This window comes from Hevea brasiliensis, chromosome 14 (genome assembly GCF_030052815.1).
Source record: "Hevea brasiliensis isolate MT/VB/25A 57/8 chromosome 14, ASM3005281v1, whole genome shotgun sequence".
In the NCBI taxonomy this organism is placed as follows: domain Eukaryota; kingdom Viridiplantae; phylum Streptophyta; class Magnoliopsida; order Malpighiales; family Euphorbiaceae; genus Hevea; species Hevea brasiliensis.
In genome coordinates, this window is record NC_079506.1 from 64222851 (window position 1) to 64245312 (window position 22462).

Genomic DNA, 22462 nt, shown 5'->3' on the forward strand with positions numbered 1-22462 from the left:
GAGGTTCATAAAATGATTTAGAGAAATCATTTATGGTAAGAAATAGTTCTGATGATATTAAGAGTTGATATCATGTCTCATTGCCAATTAGTGATGAGCCTAGTAAGTCACACACATACACAAGTTATCACCTAATTAAATATGATTTAATTAATTAATTAAAGAGTTTAATTGATTAATTAAATAGGTTTGGTTTGCAATTAGTTTGCAAAGTCCCTAGCATGACTTGAAACCAAATCTAGATTATTGGATGTATAATATAAGTTAAATTTATATTTAAAGTGTTTAAATATGAATTTAATTAATGAGAAATTAATTAATAGAGATTAATTAATTAATTTATATTTGATATAAATTAATTAGAAGAAGAAAAATAATTATTTTGGGTTGAGAACTCAAAATTAAGACACAGGGGCATTTTGGTCATTTTGCAGTGTGACACGTGGCACCATGAGATGGTGACACATGGGATTACACATAAGCTTGCCAAATGTTTTTTTAATCATGTAAGATGATTAAAATCAAGATTAAATATAGGTTTGACACTTGGCACAATGTGATTGGGTCACTTAAATCTAGAGCTAATCAAATGGTGACATGTGGCAAGGGTTTAATGTGTTAACCTAGCTATTTAAGTGTTGTTATGAGAAAATAAAAGGCAACCAGCAGCCACACTCCTTGGTCACGCCATTTTGCAGCCCTCTCTCTATTCTTCTTCATCTCTCATCAATTCAAAGTGATTAGTCATCAATCTCTTGAATTAAGAACACTAGAAATTGTTTCTAGTGTCCTGTTTACATCTCTAATCTCTTAAAAGGCAGAACTTGAATTTCTAATTAATAGAAAAGGCTTTAGAAGCTGTTCAAGGGCTGCCATGGGTGTTCTTGGTGTGGACAAGCTAGAGGGACAACATCTGGTGTCCTGAAGATGAATCTCAAAGACGCAGACACGCTGCAGTGCATCAAGAGGTTAGTGTAATCGTTCTTGATTTAATCTAAGGTTCTAAAATTAATCTGATTAATTTTAAAATCTTAAATGGCAAATACAGATCCAAAAACATATTAAAAGAGTTTTAATATGTTGTTTATCATTGAAATCAAATAGATAAAAATAAATCTTGCATGATGCATGTGACCCTAGGTGAAAATTTTTGAATTCAAAGGTATAAACTTGTGTTTTTCACGCTTCTGTTCCTTCAAGAGAAAGAGGGAAAATCTGTAGAACAGAGTTCCAGTGGTCCTACTGGAAAGAGGAAGAACCATGGGGGACATGGCAGAGGTGGCAAGAAGTCTAGTAGGGGAAGATATTCAGGACAGAGACCTCCCCTATCTGGTCAGCAGAGTACCAGAAGTTCCTACCCTCCCCGCCAATGTGAAACTTGTGGAAGAAATCATGGTGGGATATGCTATAAGGCTATTGGAGCCTGTTATAACTGTGGAGGCACATGACACTTTGCCAAGGACTGCACCGATGAGTCGCAGAGTTGGACCACCTCCTACTCTGCAGAAGGGCCGATTCGAGCCCTGTCACTAGAAGTTCACAACCACCCAGCAGAGGTAGAGGCAGGAGTAGAGGTAGCCCAGCAGGCAGCCAAGGCACAGTGAAACAATCAGAGCAAGACAGTGCTCCAATCAGAATGTATGCAATGAGACAGAGGGAAGAGGCCGAGACATCTGATGTTGTGGCTGGTACCTTCTCAACTTTTAATCAGAATGTGTTTGTGTTATTTGACCCGGGTTCTACCCATTCTTATGTGAGTGCTAGCATCATTGATTGCATTGCTGTTCCATGTACAAAAATGGACTTTGAGGTGCTAGTAACAAGTCCACTAGGACAAGAGGTCAGGGTTAATAGAATGTATAGAGATTGTCCTTTGGTGATCCAAGGACACACTTTCCTATCTGATTTCATTGAAATGCCCTTTAGAGATTATGATATCATCTTGGGCATGGATTGGTTAGCTAGGCATCATGCCATGATTGATCAGAGGTGAAGACAGTCACTTTTGGCCTTCCTCAGTACAGTGATGTGGTAATACATGGGGAAAGGCAGTTATTGCCATCAAACGTCATTTCGGCTGCACTAGCCAGAAAAATGATCAGAAAGGGGTGTGAAGCCTACTTAGCACATGTGGTAGACACCCAAGTGGGGAGTCCAGCATTGAAGGACATCCCTACAGTACATGACTTTCCAGATGTGTTTCCTGATGAATTGCCAGGATTACCTCCGGAAAGTGAAGTGCAGTTTGAAATTAATGTTATGCCTGGTGTGGATCCAATCTCCATAACGCCATACAGAATGGCACCAGCAGAATTGAAGGAGTTGAAGATACAACTGCAAGAATTACTTGAAAAGGGCTTCATCCGCCCTAGTGTGTCACCTTGGGGAGCACCAGTGTTGTTTGTTAAGAAGAAGGATGGTACTCTCCGCTTATGCATTGACTATCGGCAGTTGAATAAGGTGACAATAAAGAACAGATATCCATTGCCTCGCATTGATGATCTGTTTGATTAGTTGAAGGGTGCAGCTATTCTCCAAAATTGATTTGCGATCTGGTTATTATCAGTTGAAGGTGCAAGAGCAGAGTATTCCAAAAACTGCTTTCAGAACTCGGTATGGCCACTATGAGTTTCTAGTAATGCCATTTGGGTTAACAAATGCTCCAGCTGCTTTTATGGATCTAATGAACACTATCTTCAGACCATATCTTGATCAATTTGTGGTGGTGTTTATTGATGACATTTTGATATATTCAAGGAATGCAGAGGAGCATGACAGACATCTGCGGATTGTACTACAGACTTTAAGGGAGAAATAGCTATACGCCAAGTTGTCGAAATGTGAATTTTGGCTGAAAGAAATCTCCTTTTTGGGACATGTTGTGTCAGCTGAAGGGATCAAGGTAGATTCCAGCAAGGTAGAAGCTATCCCTAATTGGAAGCTGCCCAGGAACATCACAGAAGTTCGCAGTTTTTTGGGTTTAGCTGGATATTACCGTCGGTTTGTGAAGGGGTTTTCTATGTTATCTTCTCCACTGACCAAACTGCTTCGGAAAGATGTAAAATTTCAGTGGACAGATAAATGTCAGCAAAGTTTTGATGAGTTGAAGAGGTGTTTGACTGAAGCTCCAGTCCTCACTTTACCTACTCCGGGTAAGGAATACACAGTTTATAGTGATGCTTCTCATAATGGGTTAGGCTGTGTACTGATGCAAGATCGGAATGTCATTGCTTATGCATCACGCCAGCTGAAACCGCATGAGAGGAATTACCCAACACATGATCTGGAGTTAGCAGCTATTGTTTTTGCTCTGAAGATCTGGAGACACTATTTGTATGGAGAGAAATGCTACATTTACACGGATCACAAGAGCTTGAAGTATTTGGGCACCCAGAAGGAATTGAATTTGAGGCAGAGGAGATGGTTAGAACTCATCAAAGACTATGATTGCTTAATAGACTATCATCCAGGGAAAGCAAATGTAGTGGCTGACGCCTTAAGTCGCAAGACTATGGCGAGTCTCAGAGTTTCTCCTTTGTCCATGGTATGTGAATTGAAAGCACAGCATGCCAGTTTAGAGATTGATGATGAGGGACAGACAGTAGTTGCATAGCATGTACAGCCAGTGTTGATTGATCATAGCAGAATGGCTGCTCAGAGTGATGAAAAGTATCAGAAGCTACTGAAAGAAGTCCAGCAGGGCAAGAAACCTGAATTCTCTGTGAGAGATGATGGTTTATTGCTACATCAGGGCAGAATGTGCGTTCCTAGTGATGTGGAATTGAGACAAATCATTATGAAGGAAGCACATGAGTCTCCATTTGCTATGCACCCTGGTGGAACTAAAATGTACAGAGGGCTGAAAGAGCATTACTGGTGGATGGGTATGAAGAGAGATATAGCTGAATTTGTTTCCAAATGCCTAACTTGTCAGCAAGTAAAGGCAGAACATCAAGTTCCAGCTGGTTTGTTACATCCTTTGTCAGTACCAGAGTGGAAATGGGAATGAATAACTATGGATTTTGTTACAGGACTTCCAAGGACACAGAGTGGTCATGATGCAGTATGGGTTATAGTTGACAGATTGACCAAGTCTGCTCACTTTTTGCCAGTTCAGATGGACTATAGCCTGGAAAGATTGGCCAGATTGTACATATATGAGATTGTAAAACTGCATGGAGTGCCAGTATCAATTGTGTCTGACAGAGATCCTAGGTTCACTTCTAGATTCTGGGGTAGTCTTCAGAGAGCCCTAGGAACTAGATTGAACTTCAGCACAGCATTCCACCCACAGATAGATGGCCAGTCTGAGAGGGTTATTCAGATATTGGAGGATATGCTACGGGCTTGTGTGATTGAATTTGAAGGTAGTTGGGATACACACTTGCCTTTGATTGAGTTTGCTTATAACAACAGCTACCAATCAAGCATTGGGATGCCTCCATATGAAGCTTTGTATGGTAGAAAGTGCAGAACTTCCTTATGTTGGAATGAGGTAGGTGAAAGGAAGATGATTGGGCGAGAAATTGTTCAGCAGACAGAGGAAAAGATCAGATTGATCAGAGATAGACTCAAGGCTGCATCAGACCGTCATAAGTCCTATGTTGATATGAAGAGAAGAGATATTGAGTATGCAGTGGGTGATAAGGTATTCCTCAAAGTTTCTCCTTGGAAGAGGATTATGAGATTTGGCAGAAAGGGGAAACTGAGTCCTCGTTTCATCGGACCATATGAGGTTCTGAAAAGAGTGGGTCCTTTGGCATATCGGTTGGCATTACCTCCAGAGCTAGCAAGGATACACAGTGTCTTCCATGTGTCCTTGTTAAGGAGGTACAGATCTGACCCATCTCATGTACTATCAGTTGAAGAGATTGAGGTAAAACCAGACCTCTCATATGAGGAAGAACCCATAAAAATTTTGGCATATGAGGTGAAGCAGCTGAGGAATAAACAGATACACCTGGTTAAAAGTGCTGTGGAACCATCATTCAGGCCAGGAAGCTACTTGGGAACATGAAGAAGATATGAGGAGACAGCACCCACAGCTGTTCAGAGACTAATGCCAGGTACAATTTCGAGACGAAATTTATTTAAGGGGGGGAGAATTGTAACACCCCTATGTTCGGTAGTGCGTTCTACCGTTCCGGTGACCAGTGTTGTCCGGACAGCTAGGATGCCTAGAACTACACTTCGATATGAGTGAGGAGACATAAAATAATGAAATACAAGAAAAGAAAACACAAGAAAAACAAAGGAAAAATAATAGCAAAGAAATGTAACCAAGTTAAGCGAGTCGAGAACCCTAGCGATGGGTGACCGCACCGGGAAGTCACGGCGTGGACCGTTGACTAGCCCTGGACTGCGAGGAACCCTGGAAAACATTTTTAGGACTTAAATAGACCCTTATTGAAGAATAAATCTCATTAGAAAGATCAAAGAAAAATTAAATAATTAGTACAAAGAAAAGTGAGAAATCGAAAAATAGATAAAACCCGGTGTTACCGAAAAATCGGGAATGCAACCCGAACAGGGGCATTATGGTCATTTTACATCCCGAATTGTCTTTTGACCTAAATTTCCATTAAAAATAAATAATATTACACTTAGAAAATAAAATGAAAAATTAATTTGGGGGTATCTAATACAAATAGCCAAAAGTGGAGTGAAAAAGGTGTAAATAACACATTTAACTTATTATATGATTTAATAAGTGTGAGTGGGCCACTAAAGGAATAAACTAAGTTAAAGGGGGCATGTGTACACCTAATATGCAATCTGCAAATTCATTTCTTCAAAGTTCCTCAACCATGCCGATTTGAGAAGAAAGAAGAACTCCATTGCCGTTTCACTTGGAGCTTGATCCATCCCTCCATTTCATCTCCAATCACTTAGATTGCTTCATTAAAGATTGTCTACACATCATAAGGAAGAGCTTGATACCAAAATCAAGAAGTTTAATCAAGGTTTAGCAAGTTCCAACCATAGGTAAGTTTACATTTTTGAATATTGCTTTGTTAAACTTTGTGTACATGTTATGGGTGTTGGATTTGTGAAGAAAATTTTCAAGTTTGAGGAGTTATTGATATGTCCATTTTGGACAGCCATGGATTTATGTATTTAATGATTTATTATTACATATATTTGATGTAAATTCATGTTGAGTAGAGGGATTTAATATCCTAGTAAGTTATTTCCATGAAAATGTGGTGATTGTGCACTTGAATTGGAGATTGACGAATTGTGGGACACTTTGGTATTGTAGAATATTTCGGCAGCCTTGGGACACTTTGATAAATGTATGAGTTCATGAAGGTATTGGCAGAATATTGACATTGAGGATTGATGGATATGTATATAGATTTGTTGTGTAAAGTATATGTAAGAATGAGTAATGTTTAGGTGTATATGTGATTGTACTTAGACTTTGTAAATTTGAGTTTTAATTGGTGTATTGAGGATAATTGTAATCTGCCCAAAGTGACTTTAAAGTGAAGTGGTATATGGTTTTGGTAATATACCAAAACAGAATTGGTAAGGGAAGTGAACATATAGTAAGGTAAATGTGTCATTGATGTATGTTTAAGCAAGGTAATTAAGGGCAGTATGCATTTTAGCCTATAACTTTAAATGTGTAACTCCAATTGGTATGAGACAAATTGGAGGTGAAACTAGGCACAAAATGTGCCAACTTTCATTGAGAAAGCATACCAAAATTCTGCTTGCAAGGTGACATGAAAAATGACCAATTCGGATTGAGTACAATTGAGGCCTGAAAATTGACCAATTGGGCAGCAGTTAGTATTTAGGCCATTACTCACTCAAAACAGGTCCAATTGACCTGAAATTTTAACCATGAATAGTTAAGATCCATACCTACAAGTCTTATGAAGACACCAAAGCCCATAAATGACCATAAGCAAGTCAAACAGCTTGTACAAGTTCGGGTCCAAAAACTGGCCGAACCAGAGTTGACCAAATTGACCTAGAATTGACCTAATTTGATGCCATTTGACCAGCAATAGTATAATGACCATAACTTGGTCTACTTAACTCAGAATGACCTAAAATTTTGCCCCGTGTTCCATAAGACATAGATCTACAAGTTTTTAGTTTTGACCGAAACCCGAAAACCGAGGGAACTAGGTCGTCCGGCTAGGTCAAACTAGTACCCCAGAATCCAGCAATTTGCAATAAAATGCAAGGAAACGCAGTATACATAGAAATGAGTTTGGTAAAACGTACCAACCCTAAAACCCTATCGAATGTGATATATTAATGACACAAAAACCTAATTTACCTAAAACGCATCGAGGGTCGGTATATTAGGTGATTAAGCAAATAATAGCCTTCAGTGAATTACTTATCGAACATTATCGTTAGAGACAATTTAATTTAGTACTGAAACACTTCAAATTGTGTTTCTCAGTTACTAAGGACTCAGGAAAAGGGAAGGAAACACTGAGTCCTGACCAGGAGACAGTCATCAGAGGTTTGTGCACAACAACTATTTCTTTTGAATTATTTTCAATTGAAATAAATTATGACTATTTGCATATTATTGTTTTAAGTTGTGAAATTGTGAAAAATGGTTTGAATGATATTTGATGGATACTTATTGATTGAAAAGCACTGTAATTGGTTTGAAACCACAGCTATCATGTACATTGATTGTATTCCTCGCTAGCTTGTCTAGTGGGATGAATTGAATTCCCTCTCTGGCTGAAGTGTTGAGGTGTGTGCCTGTTGAGGACGAATAGAATGAGTATTCATATTTTTGCTAGCTAGCTATGTTATTTCTCATTAGTCATTGACTTTTGGGATGAATTGAATACCTCATTAGCCATCGGCTTTTGGGATGAATTGAACTTGGGAACATGATTAAAGCTATGTGTGATTTATTGATGCATATTGTAAGATTGTAAAATGAGTTTAAATTCTTATTGACATTAACTGTCTTTTGAATTTAGCTATGTTTTGATTACTGAGATTTATTGTAATATTGTGTTAAATTCCTTATGACATTATTGTCTTGAATTTAACTATAGTTTTAAGTATCCACTATTTACATGACTTATGAATTGTGATTTAAATTGTATTTGATTAATGTTGTGCACCACTGAGACATTGTCTCAGCGATAGCTTTTTATTGCTGTCGCAGGTAGAAAGACAGACAGTATAAAGATACTAGGTCGCTTGTACCTCCAGCGAGAGACTACCGGGTATAATGAGTATACCAATATTTTGTATTTTGTAATGTAATGTATGTTCACTGTATGTACATATTGTTGTTGGTTTTGAGCAGTTGTAAATAAAAATTGAATATTGAAGTTGTAAAATAATTATGAGTTATTTTGGCTTGTAAAAATTGTATTATAATTCTTTTATCTCAGTCTTTGAAAAATCACTATGGATTTGAGTTGAGAAAAATATTGTGTTGAGATTATGTTGGAGTTGAGATTTGGAAATATATTGAAGTGCTTTTACAGGTTTTCTGAAGAACTGTTTTGTCCAAAATACAGATGGCACTCTGCCAAAATTTTTATAGAAATTCCAAATAATTCAAATGTGTTAGTTCTATCACTCCAGTTCACAAAAGTTTTTAACACCTGTAAATAGTGCTCACCACTGTAAAAGAAGTAAGAAAAGTTTTTAAAATCTCTTGTGGTGTATTTAATGGATTATCAGTAGACGGAGTTGGTAATTCATTAGGTATACTACGGGATCATGTTATGCCTTACAGAGGGGTAGGGTGTGACACAAGCCATGCTAGGCACTTTGCAATCTAATTGCAAACCAAACCTATTTAATTAATCAATTAAACTATTTAATTAATTAATTAAATTATATTTAATTTGGTGCTTACTTTTGTATGTGTATGACTTACTAGGCTCATCACTAATTGGCAATGAGACATGATATCAACTCTTAATATCATTAGAACACTTTTTTACCATAAATGATTTCTCTAAATCATTTTATGCACCTCATAGACCATGGTTAACACCTAGCATAGCATGCCATGGCCACCCAATCAGTAATAAGGTTTACCTTAAATGAACCTACAATCATATGTTACCATGCACTAGAATCTCTCTGTTACAAAATCCCAATTCGAGATGGAGTCATGGTTTAGGTCAAACCCCATTTGCTATAAATATTATGTTCTCTTTTAATTCTAGTTCTTAATTAAAAGATTTTTCTCATCAAAAACTCTTTTCTGATTTAATCTATCTGTCCTTGCTAAGAACTTGAAACATTAAGAATAATTAAATGAACATAAGATTTTATCCCTATTTATTTAGAGGAACAAATTCCATCTTGATCAATACCTACCTCCATATATAACTAGTAGGAGCCAACACATGCCCATATACCCATACACAGTACAAGTATGAGAGTAGTATCAAACTCAAACCACCTATACACAAGATTACTGTGCTATCTCAGGTCTAAAGATTATATGCACTGATATGATTTATGATAATACATTGACAAGAGTAAACTCCATGTGCTTGTCATAAGTGTCACTGGTTCGGCCTACTTATCATGTATAAGTGCCTATCATATTTGTTATATGGCATGAGACTCACCATTCTATCTTATTTCCATCTCATATAAATAACTAGGGAACAAACATGATAACAATCTTTCTGGATAAGTCATGTCCTTATTGTGAAGTATCCTCAATTGTGAACTTATTTATGATACTTTGTACTAGAAATACTGTCACTCATATTCTTAACAACTTAAGAATAGAATTTCTAACAAAATATCAATGGACCTTTTCTATTACACATAAATATATTATGTAAACGGAAAAGTGAAAATGCCTTTTATTAATAAAAATATGTACAAGATACATACTAAATGATGTGCTCTAGGGCATACTACTAATAATCTCCCACTAGCACTAGAGCCATTCGTTACAATATCTTAGACCCATCTTCTCTCGGTCTAACTGTGCTTGTGACAAAGGCTTAGTGAATGGATCAGCTAGATTTTCAGCTGATGCTATTTTCTACATGGCTACACGGCCTTGCCCAACTATTTATCTGATAATGTGGTAGCGCCTTTCTATGTGTTTGGATTTTTTGTAGTGAGATCGGGGTTTCTTATATCCAAACATCTTCTTTTGCAGCATCTGATGTAGCAATATACTCAGCCTTGGTAGTGGAATCTGCAGTCATACTCTGTTTAGAACTCTCTCAATTGACTGCACCTCCATTACAAATGAACACACATCCAGAGGTAGACTTTCTATCATCAATATCTGACTTGAAATCAGAATCAGTATAACCATCCATGTAACACCCTCCCCGTAGCAACTCCGCATACCATCGTTCGGTGACGGTGTCGGTCCGCATACCTAGAACGTCCGAAAAAATATTTAAACTAAAGTCAGGAACCATAATTAACTCAAATATTAATAAGAAAAATTTAGTAAAAATTTTAGAAATAAAATGCAACTAAGTCAAATGAGCCGGTGCCCAAGCGATGGGTAACCAAAGGTAAGTTGCGGTTCTCGCAACGAGGAGCCCTAGACCCGGGGAAAAATTCATAAAATAATTTTTGGGACTCCAGAGAAGGGTCATTGAGATTCCTATGGCATTAGAATGCCAAGAAAATATTTAGGAAAAATTTTCAATCGGTATAGACAATTTTGACCCGTTAAGCCAAACGGAGGGCATTTTGGTCATTTCGCCTTCAGAGACGATTTTTGGCCGACTTGTCCATTTGAGTAAATAATTAATATGACATAAAATATGAATAAACATTACTAGAAATTAAATTGAAATTGAGTAGTGATGAAAAGAAAAGAAAAATCAAAGAAAAGCTCATTTATGACATCTTGATGATGTCATTTAAAATTGCCAACCAATCACCATTAAGTAACCATTTGACTAACTAATAAAAGAGCTAAATAAAGACCAAGGAAGACCAAAAACCAGCTGCCTTCTCTTCAGCCAAAAACGTGAGTTTCTCTTCTTCCTTTCTCCATTGATGTTCAATCAAGCAAGCTTAATTTCCTACCTTGTTACACCACTAAACCCTAACCCCTTTCATTAAACCTTGACCATATCACTTGGGGAAGCTTTTGGCAGCCAAGAAGAAGAAGGAAAGTGAAGTTTTAGCTTGAAGAAATCTGCCCTACAAGAGGTTAAAGTGAGGTTAGTGCTATCCTTTCACTCTCACTCCTTTAATCCTTGTTAGAGCATCATTTTAAGTTAAGAAATTGTAAGAATTTGAAGTAAATTATATGTGTTAGGGCATCTTCAATTTTTGGCAGCCCTAAGGAAGGATGAGGTTGATTGTTTTAATGAATTTAGAATGGATAGAAATTATTTTTAAGGTATGAATATGCATGGATGTTGAACTAGTGTGCTAATTGAGGTTTATGGGTAATTTAAATTGGACATTAGGGTTTTGAGAAGTGAAACTTGGATTTAGCTTATGAAATTGTGAAAGAACATTATAAGGGTCAATTAGTGACCATTTTAGGTATGTTGACCATGATTTGGACTGAAAAATAGTATAGCCAAGTGAATGTGTAGGCTGCCTTGTTAGTGCAGCAGAGTGACTGAAATTTCAGTCCACTTGCACAGCCATAACTTTGGCTGTGTAGGTCCAATTGATGTTTGGCCAATTGGACATGAAACTTGGCTTATAATGGCACATTTTTTCTGAAGAAACCATGCCCAAAAGACCAAAGCAAGAGGACAAAAACTTGGCCCCAATCCGGACACACTGCAACAGCCCCTGCAGAATTGACCAAATGAACAGTAAATGTTCATTTGGCTATAACTCACTGTAGATTTGGTCAATTGACCTGAAATTTTTACAGCAACAATTTAAGACATAGACAAACAACTTTCATGAAGGAACCTACCCCAAATTATGGCCAGAACCTAACCCAAATGGCAATGGCAGTCACTGTTCATGTTACTGTAGATATGGTAATTTCTGCATAATAGAAATCCGGCCAGCTGTGGTTTTTGGACCATATCTGGAGCTAAAAAACTCCAAATGGAGTGATTCAAAAAACTAAATTCAACTAGACAAAAAAAGGAACAACTTTCATGTTTACCATTTCCTCAAATTCCCACTGCAACAGGGCCCAATGGAACAGTAAATTTGGGTCTCCAAAACTGAAATTTCTGCCCTCTTAGATTTAAGTTGAGAAATGGAAATGGCAATCAATTCCAACAAGTTTTAAAGACAAAATGTGGTATGTTTGGGGTGTTAAACCTAATACACATATTTTCTATCCAAAAGTCAACATTTTTGTTGACCAATTAGGTGAATAGTGACACCAAAACTTGAAATGCACAAATTGAAGAATTTAAAAGTTTCAAATGCCCTAGTATACCTAACATGATTGGTTTGGATAGTTTGGCATGCCAATAGGGTTCAGTTAGCAGTACTGCACATGGCAATATGCCATTCCGTGATTTTATGGCTTTTAGCCATTTTGACATTATATTGAGACTTGGCCTCGTGCCAAATATTATTTACAGCTTGTTAGCTGTTCTGTTGCACACCGGGAGATGCATATGTGACCGATGGTGTGACGGCCCGAGGTACTAGATATCCAGTGCCAGTTTACCCGTTATCCAGTCCAGTCATCTAGTGTACGTTACTTGGGGCAACCAAATGAATAAAAGTGGACAAAGTAAATGATATACAAATACCAAACAAATAAAACGTACACATTCACTACACATTTAATTTCTTGCTATTTTCTTTTATTATATTATTGCACCACTAAGCATTATTGCACCACTAAGCATTATTGCTTAGCGCGTTGCTTTTGCCACGCGTAGGTACTGGAGATACAGATCGTGAGCCCAGTAGACCACAGACTAGGTGAGTCCATCCTGCAGCTCTGCACTGTGTCCGTGTCACCTCAACTTCTGCAGTGCATTGGTAGGACATTAGGTGTCATTTTGACATTTTGTAACTTAACTTTGTTTTTCTCCTATGTAATTAAACTTGTGTAATGTATATTGATGTTTATGTAAATTATGAAAATTGTACTTGTGAATGGGAAAGTAAATGTTTACTTGTGATTTATATGTGATCATCACATGTGATGGATGATTGAGAACTGGAATTGAAATGTTGTTGAGATCTTAATATTGAGATTTTGTTGATAAATTGAAGTTGGGATTGTTTGGAAATTATTTGGAAGTGTTTTTAACAGGTTTCGAAGAACGGTTTTCTCCATTTTTAGCCGGTACTCCGCCGGATTTTCTATAAAATTTTCGGAACCTCAAATAAATAAAAATTTTGCTAAATGGCTTAAATAAAGTATATTTCATAAATTATATGCAAAAGCATGATATAAATTAATTAAGGTATATTAGAGTGTGCCGATACACCGTGTGGCATTACTTACTCGGGTATACTGTACACGGGTAAGGGGTATCACAATCCAATTGTAAGTCTCCACCTCCATATATCAAGAATAAATCCTTAGTTCTTCTCAAGTACTTAAGGATATTCTTGACAGCTATCCAGTGCTCGAAACTTGGATTGGATTGATACCTACTAGTAAAACTAATAGCATATGCGATATCTGGCCTAGTACACAACATTGCATGCATTAAACTTCCAATAGCCAAAGCATATGGAATCCTGGCCATTTCATCTCTTTCTTCAGGTGTCTTTGGAGACATCTCTTTAGAAATCTCACTGGTAACAATCCTCTCTTGGAATCAAACATGTTAAACCTCTTTAACACCTTTTCCAAGTATAAACTTTGGGATAAACCAATTATTCTTTTCGCTCTATCTCTATAGATGCGAATCCCAAGAATATAGGTTGCCTCCCCTAAGTCTTTCATGGAGAATGTATTTGACAACTATATCTTCATAGTTGTCAACATACCTGTGTCATTACCTATCAACAGAATATTATCCACATATAAGACAAGGAAAGTGATCACACTATCACTAACCTTCTTATATAGACATGGCTCATCCTCATTTTTGACAAAACCAAATGACTTAGTGGCTTCATCAAAACGGATGTTCTAGCTCCTCGAAGCTTGTTTTAACCCATAAATGGATCACTTTAGCTTGCGCACTTTGGAACCATCTTGGGATTCAAAAACCCCTAGGTTGTTCCATGAAAATGTTTTCTTCAATGTATCCATTAAGAAAAGCTATTTTGACATCCATCTGCCAAATCTCATAATCATAGTATGCAGCCATCGCTAATAGAATCCTAATTGATTTAAGCATGGCAACACACAAGAAAGTCTCTTCATAGTCGATTCCTTGCCATTGGCGAAACCCTTTCGCTACTAGCCTTGCTTGATAGGTCTCTACCTTTCCATTAGAACCAATTTTCTTCTTGAAAACCCATTTGTTCCCTATAGATACAATACCTTCAGGTGGGTAAACAAGATCCCAAACTTGATTCTTATACATGGAATCAATCTTGGATTTTATAGCATCAATCCATTTTGAAGAGTCTATGTCTGATATAGCTTCTTCGTAGGTAACTGGATCATCTCTATGATCTATTTCTTCATGAGTAGACAATTATTTTTCTTCTTCATGAAGGAAACCATATCTCACTGGTGGGTGAGATACCCTGGTTGTTCTATGAGGAACAGTTGTAGATGTTTCATCAATAGGTGTAGGTTGACTAGATGGATATATATCCATCTGATCTATTGATTGGTCAGAATTTTCCAATTCTAACTCTATTTGCCTTCCTTTGCCTCCTTCTTGAACAAACTGTTATTCAAGAAATGTGGCATCTCTACTTACCACAACTTTTTGTGATGTAGGCAAATAAAAATAATATCCAAAACTATTTTTTTTGGATGTCCAAAACTATTTTTTTTGGATATCCAACAAATCGATCCTTTTCTGATATGGTTTCCAATTTATCATTGTTCAGCTTTTTGATATAAGCTGGACAACCCCAAATCTTAACATGCTTAAGACTTGGTTTTCTTCCATGTTATATCTCATAAGGTGTGGAAGATACTGATTTTGATGGAATCCTATTCAGAATATACAAAGCTGATTCTAATGAAAATTCCCAAAAGGAGATTGGCATATCAGTATAGCTCATCATACTACGTACCATATCTAATAGGGTACGATTTCTCCTTTCAGATACACCATTCAGCTGTGGTGTTCCTGGAGGAGTCAGCTGGGAAACAATGTCATGCTCTCTCAAGTATTCATCAAATTCAGTACTCAAATATTCACCTCCATGATCTGATCGAAGAGCTTTAATACTCTTTCCTGTTTGATTTTCTACTTTAGATTTAAATTCTTTGAACTTTTCAAAGGATTCATGTTTGTATTTCATCAAATACAAATACCCAAACCTTGATTTATCATTAGTAAAGGTAATAAAGTAATGAAAACCACCTCTAGCCATTTCTTTAAATGGACCACATACATCACTATGTATTAACTCCAAAATATTTTCAGCTCTTAGTCCTTGTCCAACAAAGGGTGATCTAGTCATTTTGCCCTGAAGGTAATATTCACAAGTTGGAGTAGGCTCAGAGCCCAATGAGGATAAAATCCCCATTTTCTCCAGTTTTGTAATCCTATCTTCTGTAACATGACCTAACCTTAAGTGTCAAATATATTTTGAACTTGAGTTGATTTTCATCATGGCATTGCATTCTTTTAGATTGCTTGCATTAAATTTGTATTTAACATTATTATGTAGATAATAAAGTTGATCATGCATATAACCTGAACCAACATATTTATTTCTAAAATAAATATTGCAAACATCATTTATGAACTGAAATTCATAACCATCTCTAGTCAAACTAGATATAGAAATGATATTCTTAAAAGGCATCAGGTACATGCAAAACCTTATTTAAATACAAAAACATGTCCACACATGTATAAAGATTTAGATCCTATGGCTAAGGCTTCAATAGTTGAGCCATTGCCAACCTGGAGTCTAATATCTCGTTACTGCAAGCTAGTACTACTTGCTATACTCTGGGCAATTCCTATTACTGTGCCCATCCTACTGGCAATGGAAATATTTTTCTTTGCCTCCATTAGCTTTAGTCTTGCCTTTCTATTTAGCTATTTTCTTGGAAGGACCAAGAATCTGAGGTTTCTTTTTCTTATTGCCTTTCTTCTTGTTGGACTTTCCAGCATAAGAAGATGCAATCAAAGCTACCCCTTTTCTTTTATTGCCCGGCATATTCTTTTGAGCAATAACTAGTATGTTGAGTAACCAGCCAAGGTGCATTCCTGCTTAGTCATATGGAAATTGGTTACAAAATTCCAAAAAGACTCAGGAAGGGACTAAAGGATCAAATCCGTCTGCAGTTGGAAATCCATGTTAAAGTCAAGATGTTCCAGCTGCTCAATAAGCTGAATCATCTTGTGGACATGATTCCCAACATTCTGTCCCTCAGACATCCTCATGCGGAACAGCTATCTAGATATCTCATACCTAGCATACCTGTTGTGCTCACCATACAACTCTTGTAGGTGAAGGAGGATCTCACTCGCACTTTGCATGTTTTCATCCTGCTTTTGCAACTCATTACTCATGGAAGCAAGCATGTAACACTTGGCTCTCATATCATGCTCCTTTCACTTGTCCAAAGTTTCATATTCCTCTTGAGTGGCCTCTAGAGGTAAGGGACTAGGAACATTTGAGTCTAGAACATATCCTATATGTTTAAGGTTCAGGATAAGTTTCAAATTTCTTAGCCAATCAGACAGATTAGGTCCTGTGAACATATTGTGATCAAGTATGCTTGCAAGGATATTGGATGGTGGTGGTTGTTCTACGCTCATTATTATTAGAAAATTAAATGCAGAAAATAATCAGATTAATTAGTAAATATATCGTGTATTTAACCAAAAATGATTATGGTCTTTTACTCAAATTGGTCCTCCCACTAACTTAGCGAATCCTACACTTCCAAAGTAGAAAACGGAAATCCTAGTTGGATGGATTTCTAGTGGGTGATTGAATTCTTATAATTCTATTGATCATCCTCAGGTACATCCATTATTGGAATTACAATAAACTATAAGTGAGTAACTCCTTGCCCATCACATCTCATGTGAGGTTCAATCCCTTACCTAGCCCCTAATGCTCAAAATCTCAGGTACATCCATTATTGACTTATCTTGCACTAGTTAAGTTGATCCCATTGAGCCAGTAATTATGCAAATAATTTTAATGTCCTCAGGTACATCCAATATTGGTCACCAAACCATTTACATATTTACAACATCTCATGCTTAACAATTATTCTTAAGAATATCTCTTAAATTAATTGCATCATATGCAACTATTTAAAATTTCTTAAAATAATTGCCCCAATGGAAGGCCCATGTTATAATTACTTTAATTATAGCATTTCCAACTTAATCATTTGTTTAGAAGATTTTATGGTCATCCTAATTACTATTAAGGTCTCACTTGCACATTATCCATTTAGCATGCATATATCATATACTTGCGTACATTCCTATACATCTCATGCATTCATGAATAAATAGTAAATATGGTATGATCATGGACTTTCTAAGGGATTCAATTCTGAGCCACCAAGAATTGAATCAGGGCATTCCTAGGTGCATTTCATTCATTCATTTTACAAGAGTTGCTGAAGGAGTACATAATCAACACTTGATATTGAATTCCTCTCACTGGTCCCACCAATGCTCTTGACCTCCTTGATCTTCTTGCAATCCAATATTACATAGTAATCCTTCACATACCAAGGTGAATTTCAAGAACTAAATAAATGAAATTACAACCCAAAATTATTACAACCTTAATAATACATGCCCAAAATAAATTAAAATAAATTAATTAAATTATAACCCAAAGAAATAAATCCAATCACATTGGTCTTTTATAGTCCATAATCATCCATCATGCATGTCACTATTTAACAATTAAATAAAACATACATACTTAAACTAAATTGAATATCTCATATTCAACTTAAAAATCCAGATTTGAATATGATTCAAACAAATTTAAAAATTCAGATTTGAATCACATTCAAACAAATTTAAAAATTTATATTTGAATCACATTCAAACAAATTTAAAAAATTCAGATTTTAATCACATTTAAACAATTTTAAAATTCAGATTTGAATCACATTCAAACAAATTTTTAAATTCATATTTGAATCACATTCAAACAACTTTAAAAATTCAGATTTGAATATCATTCAAACAACTTTCAAAATTCAGATTTGAAACACATTTAAATAACTTTAAAAATTCATATTTGAATCACATTCAAACAATTTTTAAAATTCAGATTTGAATCAAAATTTAATTGTGTGATTTAAAACTCTAATTAAACAATTTAATTAGACATAAAATGGACATAATTATTAGCATTAGATCATACAACAATTGCACAAATATTGCTCAAAACCATGTGCACCAAAAGGGATGAACAAACCTTGTGCACACAATGGTGTTCATCACTAAGCCGCCACCTTTCTTTGCAACCAGCAATGGATCTATTATCCCATGATCATACCACACAATTAAATCATATAATCAGCAACCTAAATGGAAAATATAGTGGCTCTAATACCACTTGAAGTAGTGGAAGCATGAAAAACACAAGTTTAGATCATTGAAATTCATAATTTTTCATATAGGGTCACATGCATCATGCAAGATTTATTTTTATCTATTTGATTTCAATGATAAACAGCATATTAAAACTCTTTTAATATATTTTTGGATCTACATTTGCCATTTAAGATTTTAGAATTAATCAGATTAATTTTAAAAACCCTAGATTAGATCAAATTAATCCATTAGAATCCTAGATTAGATCAAGAATAAGTGCACTAACCTTTTGATGCACTGCAGTGTGTTTGGCACCTTTGGGATGCGTCTTAGGACACCATATGTTGTCCCTCTAGCTTGTCTACACCAAGATCACCTATAGCAGCCCTTGAACAGCTTCTAAAGCTTTTTCAATGAATTACAAAATCATGTTTTGCCTTTTGCGAGATTACAGATGTAAACAGGGCACTAGAAATAATTTCTAGTATTTTTAATTCAAGAGATTGTTTGCTCATCTCTTTGAAATGATGAGAAATGAAGAAGAAGAGAAGGGAGATGTTCTTTGGGTGGCGGCACCAAAGAAGAACAGCAGCCACACGTTTTACTCTTTCATAACAACATTTATATAGCTAGGTCACCACTTAAAACCCTTGCCACATGTCACCTTTTGATTAGCTCTAGGTTTAATTTACCAAATCACATTGTGCCAAGTGTCAAACCTATATTTAATCTTGACTTTAATCATCTTACATGATTAAAAGACAATTGGCAAGCTTATGTGTAGTGCCACATGTCACCATCTCATGGTGCCACATGTCACCCTGTGAAATGACCAAAATGCCTCTGTGTCTTAATTTTGAGTTCTTAATCCAAAATAATTGTTTCTCTTCTTCTAATCAATTTATATCAAATATAAATTAATTAATTAATCTCTATTAATTAATTTCTCATTAATTAAATTCATTTTTAAATACTTTAAATATAAATTTAATTTATACTATACATCCAATAACCTAGATTTGGTTTCAAGCTATGCTAGGGACTTTGTAATCTAATTGTAAACCAAACCTATTTAATTAATCAATTAAACTCTTTAATTAATTAATTAAATCATATTTAATTTGATGATTACTTGGGTATGTGTGTGACTTATTAGACTCATCACTAATTCGCAATGAGACATGATATCAACTCTTAATATCATCAGAACTCTTTCTTACCATAAATGATTTCTCTAAACCATTTTATGCACCTCATAGACCATGGTTAACACCTAGCATAGTATGCCATGGCCACCCAATCAGTAATAAGGTTTACCTTAAATGAACCTATAATCATATGTTACCATGCACTAGAATATCTCTATTACAAAATTCCAATTCGAGCTGGAGTCATGGTTTATGTCAAACCCCATTTGCTATGAATATTATGTTCTCTTTTAATTCTAGTTCTTGATTAAAAGATTTTTCTCATCAGAAACTCTTTTCTGATTAAATCTATCTGTCCTGGCCAGGAACTTGAAACATCAAGAACAATTAAATGAACATAGGATTTTATCCCTATTTACTTAGAGGAACAGATTCCATCTTGATCGACACCTACCTCCATATATAACTAGTAGGAGCCAACACATACCCATATACCCATACACAGTACAAGTATGAAAGCAGTATCAAACTCAAACCACCTATATACAAGATAACTGTGCTATCTCAGATCTAAAGATAATATGCACTTATATGATTTATGACAATACATTGACAAGAGTAAACTCCATGTGCTTATCATAAATGTCACTGGTTCGGCCTATTTATCATGTATAAGTGCCTATCATGTTTGTTATATGGCATGAGACTCACCATTCCATCTTATTTACATCTCATATAAATAACTAGGGAACAAACATGATTACAATCTTTCTGGATAAGTCATGTCCTTATTGTGAAGTATCCTCAATTGTGAACCTATTTATGATACTTTGTACTAAAAAAATTGTCACTCATATTCTTAATAACTTAAGAATAGAATTTTTAATAAAATATCAATGGAACTTTTCTATTACATAAATATATTATGTAAATGGAAAAGTGAAAATGCCTTTTATTAATAAAAACATGTATAAGATACATACTAAATGATATGCTATAGGGCATACTACTAACAGATGAGCCATGTGTATATAAGAAGATTAGTGATAGTGTTATCACTTTCCTTGTCTTATATATGGATGATATTTTGTTGATAGGCAATGACACAGGTATGTTGACAATTGTAAAGGTATGGTTGTCAAATACATTCTCCATGAAAGACTTACGAGAGGCAACCTATATTCTTAGGATTCGCAGCTATAGAGATTGAACGAAAAGAATAATTGGTTTTTCCAACAGTCTATACTTGGAAAAGGTCTTAAAGAGGTTTAACATGCTTGATTCCAAGAGAGGATTATTACCAGTGAGACATGGTATCCACCTTTCTAAAGAGATGTCTCCAAATATACCTGAAGAAAGAGATAAAATGGCCAGAATTCCATATGTTTCGGCTATTGGAAGTTTGATGTATGCAATGTTATGTACTAGGCCAGATATCGCATATGCTGTTAGTTTGACTAGCAGGTATCAATCCAATCCAGGTTTGAAACACTGGATAGCTGTCAAGAATATCCTTAAGTACTTGAGAAGAACTAAGGATTTATTCTTGATATATATAGAGGTGGTGACTTGCAATGGATGATTATACTAGTTCTGATTTTAATCAGATATCGATGATAGAAAGTCTACCTCTGGATATGTGTTCATTTGTAATGGAGGTGCAGTCAGTTGGAAGAGTTTCAAACAGAGCACGACTACAAATTCCACTACAGAGGGCGAGTATATTGCTGCATCAGATGCTGCAAAAGAAGCTGTTTGGATATAAGGAACCTCGGTCTCACCAAAAATCCAAACACATAGAAAGGCGCTACCATATTATCAGAGAGATAGTTGGGCAAGACAATGTAGCCATGTAGAAAATAGCATCAGTTGAAAATCTAGCTGATCCATTCACTAAGCCTTTGTCATAAGCACAGTTAGACCGACATCTTGAGAAGATGGGTTTAAGGTATTGTAATGAATGGCTCTAGTGCTAGTGGGAGATTGTTAGTAGTATGCCCTAGAGCATATCATTTAGTGTGTGTCTTGTACATATTTTATTAATTAAAAGGCATTTTCACTTTTCCGTTTGCATAATATAGTTATGTGTAATAGAAAAGGTCCATTGATATTTTATTAGAAATTCTATTCTTAAATTATTAAGAATATGAGTGATAGTATTTCTAGCACAAAGTATCATAAATAGGTTCACAATCGAGGATACCCATCACAATTCAAAACATGTTCTTTATCTCAAAAACCATTCTTTATCTCACTAACTATGCAAGACTAATCTGAAAGGGCCATCTTCAGAGTGATTCTAACTCCCTATGGTCGGGGAGTCGAATCATCGTGCACAGTACACATCACAACAATGAATCTTCCAAAAGGGCCATAACATAAAACTTAGATCTAACCTCTAATAAGAGGAGAATCTAAGCCTGTGCACGTACCATGGTAATCAAAACACAACTAACTACATTGTCTTCTCAACAAATGAGAGAGACGGGTAATAACCTAGTCAAGCATCTATGGTGAGATATAAAACAATATCACAATCCATTTAGTGAGCATAAATCACAATACAATTCGATTCAAAGTCAATTCCAATATCCAATAATTTTTATGCTCATCACAATTCAAATCATAAATTTGCATTTTTCCATGCAAATTGCCCATCACAATTCAAAACACGTTGGTGTCTTCATAAGAGTTGTAGATATATGTCTAAACTATTCATGGTAAAAATTTCAGGTCAATTGGACCTGTTTT